This window comes from Arachis duranensis, chromosome 2, assembly GCF_000817695.3.
Source record: "Arachis duranensis cultivar V14167 chromosome 2, aradu.V14167.gnm2.J7QH, whole genome shotgun sequence".
NCBI classification, from domain to species: Eukaryota; Viridiplantae; Streptophyta; class Magnoliopsida; order Fabales; family Fabaceae; genus Arachis; species Arachis duranensis.
Window position 1 is genome coordinate 81,804,149 of NC_029773.3, and position 10,231 is coordinate 81,814,379.

Below are 10,231 nucleotides of genomic sequence, written 5' to 3' on the forward strand. Positions count from 1 at the left end.
TATGCTCGGACCGGTTATCTTCGCAGCCGGATCTTGAGTCTTGATATTCCTGTTTTTGACACTCCTTTGTATATATATAATCTCACGTTGGTTTATCCTTGTTCGTTATGTTATCGATCGGAGTGTTGCGCTTTCGAGTTGCGATTTTTGTTTACCCCTTTTTTCTACAAAGGCTCCTAGTTATAATCAATCATTCATACTACTATACGTACTAAATTTTTATTTTAGAGGTCGTAATACCTTGCCATCTCTGAATTATGACTTAAGCATAAGACTCTGTATGGTAGGGTGTTACAAGACTCTTGGTGGAATTTGAATCAGCATTCTACAATTTATCTGGACTTTTAGAAAAGCTCCCTGAAGGGATAAGAAGGAATCTCTGCTATTTGATAAAAGACAGAAAAGACCACAGGTGCCAGCTATGCGCCTCGAAAATATCTAAAGAAAGCAATAATGAAATAGGATCCACCCACATGATAAAAGAGGAGGATAGTGCATCTGAAGCATACCTCAACATTATTGCATAATGACATAAGCCTTAGGTCATAAAGTACCAATAATGTAGCTGGTGCAAGATAGTAAACAATGATGTAAGCAATGATGTCATAAAAAGGGTAAGGATGGAAATTGTCCATCAGACCCAACCATTATAAATAGATTGCATAGGCAATTATAGAAGATATCAAAAAACAAAAAGCAGAAGGCTAAGAGTACTCATATGCTAGGAGATCAAGGAGAAAGCTGCCGAGGCGATTCTGTAGTCTGACAAAGAATTTTCTTAGGAAAAAATAGTTTTAAACTCCCCTCTGGAGTTAATATCTACAATCTCCCCTCTGGAGATAAAAACACCTTAAAATATACTAAATAAAGGAAGTTTTTCTCCAGAAAGGTACATCTTTGTCCTAGTCTCTTAGTTATGAATTATTTAGAAAGTTTAGAATTAACGGAAGAATCTGATTATTATAGATTAACTACTTTATTAGATAACGAAAAATAGGTTGTTCTAAAAATAGAACTAAATCTCAAATCAAATGAAAATTTTAATAAACAAAGTCTTTTAAAAGAAGTTTTTAATAGAAAAAATATAATATACTATGAAAAATTCAACTTAAAGCCCCTGTAAAAATAAAATTTGCTAATGGAGAACTTGAAATAGCTTTGATAAATGATGAAGAAATGAGTAAACAGATTGAGAAAATTAAGGATCAACAAAAAAGATCTAAAATTGGATGGATTCATATTAGTACCATACAAGTCTTAATCAAATCTACATATATGAAAGGAATTAATTCACCAATAAGTTTAGCAATTTGTGACAAAAGAATTACTGATGACCCAATAGATCAAATAATTGGAATTGTTCATGGAAATTTGGCAAATGTAAATGTTAAATTTAATACCCATCTTGGATATGTCATACCTTTATCAACTGAAAATCTTGAAAGATTTATAAATTTAGCTTATAAATTTCATAGAAAAAGTTTAATGGAACAAGATGATGAACCATTTTCAATTACATACGCAATAAATTATGCTTTAAAAAATAGCCATCATAGTATAATATTTAAAAATAGAGAAAGAATTTATGTCGATGAATTATTTCAGAAAATTATAAAAACAGAAATACCAAAATATAAAGCTATTGAAAACCCAGTTCTATTGTTAAAAGAACCATCAAAAAGATCGTTTTCATCAAATTTCCAAATAAGAGAATCTAAAGTCTATAGTCCTTTAAGTTTATCTAAATTAAAAATTAAAGAAGAAAACTCTGAAATAAAAGAATTAATAAAAAATAGTCAAAAAATTAAATGAAACCCTAAATATTAAATTATGACAATAGATAAGAAAGAAATATATGTAACTTATCAAGATAAGAAACAAGAGCTCTTTGAAAGAGAAAATCGTTTGAATTATTTGCAGTTTTCTGAAATAAATCAAAGAGCATTTGAAGCTCTAAAAATAATCTATAACAAGCTGAAAAACAAAGTTGAAGAGCTAGAAAAATTAATAGAATCTCTAGAAAATAGTCATGAATCTATGATAGAGTTTGTAGAAATTTTAAAATAAATAATGTTAAACAAAACTAATTTTAGGAATTATAATAAGATGACCTAATTTATGAAGCATAAAAAGATTGAAAAACCATAAAATAAAATAAAAATGAAAAGAGCGAAAAAAATAAAAAATATAATAGAGGAGTATAAAAAAGAATTAAATAATCTCCAGGACGAAATTGATGATCTTATAATAAAAAAGATGGAAATATGAATAATTATGAACAAGTTGAAATTAAATTTAGGAAATTTATAAATGTCTGGAAAACCATATTACGATTTAAAAGAATTAAAGCTGTTGAAAGAAAAGATGGAGAGTGAAATTGAAAAGTTAAAAAGATATTTAGAAACAAGAGAAAGTGTAGAAATAAAAGAAGTTATTGAAGATTTAAGAAATTATATTAAAGAAAAAGACAAACAGATAAAAGATTTTATATATAATAATTGATGTAAAAAAGAATATTATAATTATGATAGAAATTAGAACATAATTAAAAAATTATAAATATGAAATCAAAATTATAAATATACATCAAGAACTAATAATAAATAATCTATAACAAATACAAGAGAAATTGTAAAAATGGTTAATACTTCATATTATGAAGTTGCAAATTATTTTTATCAAAATTCTTTGAATAGAGCACCACTAATTGAATCTATATAAATTGTAAATTTATTCAAAGCAAAATATGAAGAGTTATTAGTAGAAATTTCGAAAGAAGAATTAAAAGAAAAGTCGAAATTAAAAAATTGGCAGTATAATATTCTAAGTTAGTATTGTGTTAACTGAGGTCCATAATTTATAAATTCAAAAACTAAATTAATTATTTTTTAAAGTCAATAACTATTTTGACGATTGCTAAAAATTTTAAAAATGAAATTGAATATACCTCAATTATAAGATTTAATTCTTAGTTCCAACAGTTTTTTTTATTCTTTCAATTGGGTCTCTATATTATACTATATTAGATTTTATAATTGAATTATTATCATAATAAAAATATTAAAATTAACAGAATATTTCATTTTATTTAAAAAAATATTCTATTAATTTAATAATTTTTGANAATCGACAAAATAATTAAACCCAGATTATAATGTGTTGCTATATGCTAAAATTTCCTTTTCAAGTACCGCATATATCTTGGGCCATTATAGTGTGGACTTATATGTGCTAATTATTTTCGAACAAAAAACCTTATTTGGTTTTGCCATCAGACTGAGTAAAAGGAGTCCTAGTGTTGGAAAGCAGAAACCGACAACTCAAAAAGCTTTTTTTTTTAATCAACTAAAAGATGAAAATACTGTAAACCAAATAGTGGTGGATATAGTGATAAACAAATAATTCACATAATACCTAAAAAACATAATAATTCACATTCACATTATTAAAATAAATAATAAAATATATTTTTTATTTTAAAAATTTGTTAAAAATTTTAAAAATATCTTTAAGTTTTATTTTTTTAATTTTATCTTTAAAATTTTCGATTTGTATCAAATATATTCTTGATAGTTAAATTTTTAAAAAATTTAAAACTAATTCAACAATAATATATTTTAACTATATCTAATTTATTCATATTAAATATTACTTTTATAAAATTATTATTAAATTGGTCTTAAATATTTAAAAAATTGACTGTTACTCTGTTAGAAATAAATTTAATACAAATAAAAAAATTTTAAGATAAAATTAAAATAAAAAATATGTTTTTCCCTAAAATAAAACGCATCTTATAATCAAGATTGAGAGTCTAAGTTTTCATTATCAACCCTGTTAATAGGCCAATACGAAAACAAATCATCTTAAATTATGGTAATGAATATAAGGGAAGTAGAAGCATTCAATATTCAAATTTTCAAATACTATTAGGTAAAGAACCTAGAAATCTTAAACTCATCCTTTTTATTTCCTCCATGAAGTTTCTTTTTTTATGATGCCATTGCATTAACTTCTTGTCTTATTCTTAAAGCAATTTCTCTTTTTCATTCATTTTGCCTGTTGACATATACCTTCAAAAAGTGTTTATCTCATCCATAATACAAAATTCTTCGTCTGAATTAAGTTTTTAGCAAAAATTTTCTTGAACGTTATACAAACAAGTGGATCCACACAACGTATTTTGCGGTAAACGAACAACATGAACAAAAGAAAAAAAAATTGCTCTATCAAAAACATGAGTATTTGTTTTTATTTAATCATAAATTATTGTATATTTAGTTATTTACATAATATTTAGATAAATTGTATTTTATTTATTAAAATAATGATATTTTAACTAAAGTTTATTATTCAAAGAATGAGAGAGCGAGCGAGGGGAAACACCGAGTGAGAGAACAATAGGAGGGGTAGCAATAGACAAACGACCAATCACGGAAAGGATCATAGAATATGGAACAAGGAAGAGTATCACCGATTGGAGCTAGACTCTTTCTCTATATTTGTAAATAATCTATCGGTGGATATATCAAAACGAGAAATTTTTAGTCTGTTCAACTGGACGGGAAGGATTATAGACATCTACCTGTCAAGAAAGAACAAGAACGGACAGATTTACCTATTTGTATTCGTGCGGTACACAACAAAGGAAGGAGTTTTGAAGGCTATTGCAGAAATGAATAATATGGTGCTAAGGGGGAGAAGAATGTTCGTAGCAGAAGCAAAATACAGAAGAAAATCCAACGTGGAAGAGAACAAAGGAAAAGAAATAGAGAGCGCTATAAGACAAGGGGACGAAGGCAGCCTGCAGCAGAAACATAGGGAGCCAAGAAAGGAAGAAGAGAAGGTAGAAAAGACGCCGAGAGAGACAGTTGTTAAAGACTCGAATAAGAATGGGTGGACCAAGAAAATAGAGATTTCAGTGGCAAAAGATAATGTTGTATGGCTGCAAAGGAGTATTGTGGGAGGAACAAAGACGATGATGAACTTTCAGGCACTCCACCAAAAGATCCATAAGGAATGGTCATGTGTGACGCATGTACGGGAATTGGGCGTATAAAGCAATGCTAACGTTTGACATGGTATCTAGTGCGGAGGAAGCGTACACATTCAGAATGAATGAGCTTCTAAAACTGTTCCATATGGTATGGAGATGGGATGAGAGTGAGAGGAGCGAGACAAGAAGAGTATGGTTGGAGTGTTATGGAGTACCGATGCATGCTTGGTCGACGGAGACCTTTACCAAATTGGGAGGTCAATGGGGGGGGGAGGTGGTAAAGTGCGACGATTTAACAAAAACATGTAGCTCGTTTAGTGTTGGACGAGTTATGATTGACACTTGTATGTTCTGTATGATCAATGAGTGGATTCATGTCACTATTGGGACAAGCGGCTTCGATGTCCTTGTAAAAGAGGTGGGTGGAGAGGTGTATGGAGAAACATGCTTTTCGGACATGAAGGTAGACCAAGAAGCTGGACGCGTAGCAGTAAGGGAAGATATGCAGAATGATAATGGAAGGGAGGAAGTCAGTAGCAGAGCAGAGCCATTGGCGGCCAGTAGGGATCCGACAGCGAAAATAACGGTGGTGGAACAACGGAATGAGAAACAACCCAAGGGCAATGTCGGAATTCTACTGTTTGAATTAAATGAATGGAATATTCAAAATTCAAATTGCAATTATGTGAGTACTAATGATGCACTAATCAAGGGGAATAATTTCAAGGCATCAATTGCAAATCAAATAGAAGAATATTCAGATTGCACTCTATCATATAATTATGAGGAGATTCCAAGGGATTATTCCTTTTTTGGTCAGGAAAAGAGGAATTCAAAAATCAAGGGAAGAGTGATTAAAGGGCTGAAGACAAAAAGGCCCAACGGAATGAAACATGATGATGGTAAAACTAAGAAGACCAAGGCCCAAAGGAAGAAGGCTGGCCTTGTGTCATCAGGACTGAGTAGGGCTGACCCGGTTGAGGATGATCTGACCTAGTCTGATGAAGGTGGGAAGAACCAAGCGCTTCCTGATGCAGTTGCATGGCGCCAGCGAAGACACGATGATGTAAGCCTAGGCGGAAGTCCGGGCGCCAAACGGGATTGCTGCGCAGTGAAAGGCACTGCTGGGAAAGTAACGACAGATGGACATCCTACAGTGGTGGAAGCAAGGGACGGCGCAAAGGGAAGCCACGAGAAGTGCGAACAGATTGGGGAAGGAGTGACCTGGTTGGAAGACGGCGCTCACAATCAGCCGCCTCCCCTAATGCTTCTAAGACAGCAATGAAGAGAAGAGGATGCGGTTAGAGGCGGGCTTGCAGTCGCCCACCATGACTGCGACGCAGTCCAAGGAGCCGCTGAAGGAGAACGAAACCATGCACAGTACACTGGGGTCAATGCGGAGGAGGGAGTAAGATGCGGCCATGACTAGCAGGAACAGGAGCCGAGAGGCGCTACAACTGACCACCAACTTGAAAGCACCAACAGGAAGACTAGTTATCTGGAGCAAGTTGAGGTAGAAGGAAGAGGGCAGGATAGTGATGTACAGAAGCTATATGAGAGTTCAATAGAAGCGACAAAAGTTGTTGCGCAAGAAGAGAAAAGTATAACCGGTGATACAGAAGGCAGAAAGCTCATAGAGGGGGAAGTCGTGGGCCTGGGAGAAGTTTTTGGGATTGGAAAAGCAGAAGAACCTGAGAACCAAGTAGAGGAAGAGTTTGGAACAGACGTGGATATGCAAGAAGACTCAGTGATGTGCAGAGGAAAGCGAATTCGTACTTGGGAGGAAGAAATGGCGGAAAATAAAGAGGCCTGGAAACTGACGATCGAATCGGGAGCAATACCATGCAGTGATGCATGGTAATCCTCCAGGAGCAAAATGAGGCCATAGCTCTGAAGCGAAGACAGGCAAAACAAAAGGAGAAAATCAGAAGAAGCTGCCCAAAATGCCATAAACAGGTCTGCAATAAAATTTATAAATGATTTTATGTTCTTGGAATATTAGGGGGTTGAGAGGTATTGCAAAACTGAACATGATCAAGAACTTCAAAAATAAGTTTAAATTAGATATGTTGGGGTTGATAGAAATAAAAAGAGAAGAGGTGAATAAATATGATGTAGCTAGAATTTAGGGGTAATGATAGAACTAATTGGGAATGTGTTAATTCTGTTGGAGCGTCTGAAGGTTTACTATTAATTTGGGATAAGTCACTATTTAAATTGATGAATTGCTATAAAGGAGATAGGTGGATATGTGTAGAAGGAGTGATGACAAAAGATAATTTCCACTGTGCGATTTGTCTAGTGTATGACCCGCATGTGAGAGACAAAAAACTCTTAATGTGGGAGGAATTAAGTTATATTACAGGATTGTGTCAAACCCCATTTTACATGGGAGATTTCAATGAGATTGTGCGTATAGAGGAAAGAAAAGGGGTGACCAACTTGTCAGCTTCTACTGAAGACTTCAAAACATGGCTCAATGATATGGAGTTGGTGGATTTAGAAATCAATGATTGGAAGTATACATGGTTTAGAGGCTAGTCTTGCATCCGTATTGATAAAAGCCTAGTTAGCTTGGAATGACTAGATGCGTACCCAGATACTCGCCTAAGAGGAGGCCCGAGGGGCCTTTCAGATCATTGCCCTCTGATAGTAGAAGATAGAAGAATAGCTCAGGGACCAAGACCGTTCCGAAGTTTAGACACATGGTTCACACATGAAGGCTTTCTAAAGATGCTGAAGGAAGAATGGATGGGATTGGGCAATGTATAGTTCCTGGATAAACTGAAGGCGCTGACAAAACCATTGGGTAGATGGCACAAGCAGCACTTTGGGAATATACATGAGAAGATCCAAAGGTTTGAGGAAGAGATCAAGAAAGTGGATAACATGGTCAGCAACGGGGCATACGATGGTACAATAGAAGCAAGAAGAAAGGCACTGGTGAGATGTTGTGAGGTATGGTATGAAAGGCAAGATATACACTGGAAGCAAATGTCTAGGTTTCAACATGCTAAGAAAATGGATAGGAATACCAGATACTTCCACAATATTGCATCAACAAGAGAAGGAATAACCGGATTGAGTCTTTAGTGATTAATGGAAGGTTGGTAAGGAATCATGCACGGATTAAGGTTGCAATTAGAGATTTTTACAAGAACTTATACCACCAGGACGAGTCACCAAATATCAGTTTTCAAGATGGGTTAGTTAATCGTTTGGAGATGGAGGAAGCTCAAGCACTAGAGGTGTTACCGACAATGGAGGAAGTAAAGAAGGCAGTATGGGACTGTGAATCATCTAAGGCTCCGGGTAGCAATGAATATAACATGAATTTTATAAAAAGATGTTGGGAGGAGATTGGAGTAGAATTCACTAAAGCTGTGATGAGCTTCTTCGAAATAGAGAGACTACCAGCAGACTCCAATATTACTTGGGTAGCGTTGGCTCCGAAGTTTATGGGTGCAAAGGAGATAAAGAACCTTAGACCGATCAGTATTGTTGGTTGCATTTACAAGGTCATATCAAAAGTGTTGACAAGAAGAATGAGGACCGTAATGCCAGGATTAGTTGGAGAGTCACAGAGTGCATTTGTCAAAGGCAGGCGAATACATGATGGAGCATTAATCACCTATGAAACTGTACACTGGCTAAAAATGAAGAAGAAGGCATCAACTATCATCAAATTGGACTTCTAGAAATTCTATGATAAAGTCAAATGGAATTTTGTTGACATTGTGCTAGAAAAGATGGGGTTCGGTAGAAGATGAAAGGTATGGATTACAGAGTGCATTACACCAGCTTCTATATCTATAATGGTTAATGGGGCTCCTTCCAAGCCGTTCAAGATGGAAAGAGGGCTTCGACAAGGTGACCCATTATCACCTTTCTATTCGTCCTTGTTGTAGATGTGCTGAACAGGATGATAGGTGAGGTGGTAAGAAATAAGAGGATAGCTCTTCTATTAGTAGGCAGGAACAATGTAGAGCTATCTCATCTTCAGTTTGCTGATGACACTATATTATTCTGCCCACCAGAGGAAGAGACAGTGAGAAACTACAAGAGGCTCCTGAGGTGTTTTGAAATCATGTCGGGATTGAGCATCAACTTTTACAAGTTTAGTTTGATACTGGTAAATTGCATTCAGGAGTGGGTCAGTCATATGTGCAGGTTGTTAGGATGTCAGGCGGCGAATCTACCAGTAAAGTATCTAGAAATTAATCTAGGTGCAAATCCGAGGCTGGTAAAAACGTGGAAGCCAGTAATAGATAACATGGAGGAGAAACTGAGTTTGTGGAAAGCAAAGGTGCTTAGCAAAGTGAAAAAGCTGGTTCTCATCAAATCTGTGATCAATAGTCTGCCTGCGTACTATTTGAACTTGTATAAAATGCCAGTTACGGTGGCCAAAAAAATAATCTCATTGCAAAGAAGATTCTTTTGGGGGAAGGACGACGGACGACCTAGATTGGCTCTTGTAAAATGGGAGATGATACAAGCACTAAAGAAATTAGGGGGACTAGGTGTGGGAGATACGATGATTCGCAATACCGTATTGTTGTTTAAATGGTGGTGGAGATTCTCTAAAGAAGAGTGTCCTTTGTGGAAGAAGGTTGTGTGCTCATGCAATAATCTGAACCCTGGGCAATTATTGTCTACTCAAGCTATACCAGCAAAAGGGGGTCCGTGGAGAGATATTTGTAACTTGCAAATCAAGGAGCAACATGTCAGAGAGAAGATGATTGACGGGTTGGCTATGGAAGTAGGCGATGGTAGACTAACCAGATTTTGGAAAGATATATGGCTACAGTCGGGGAAGCTGAAAGACTTCTTTTCAAGACTCTACTTAATTTCAGATAATAAGGGATCCGTGATTGGGGAGTGTGGTTTTTGGGATGGGATAGAGTGAGTTTGAAACTTCCATTGGAGGAGGGAACTCCGACAATGGGAGACCGACAGTTTGAACCAAATGCTTGAGACCTTGCAAGCTGTGAGACTGATAGCAGACACACAAGATAGAGTGGTGTGGAAATTTGATAAGGAAGGCGTTTATACTACTAACTCATTTGTGTAGGTTTTGCAGGTACAGACATTGACGGATGATGTCCTCAACTATAAGTTCACAAATAGAATATGGAAAGGAATTGTTCCACCGCGGGTAGAGTTGTTTACTTGGTTTGTAGTTGTAGGTCGAGTGAATACAAAGGATCGCTTGATCAGATTAGGCATCATTGAATA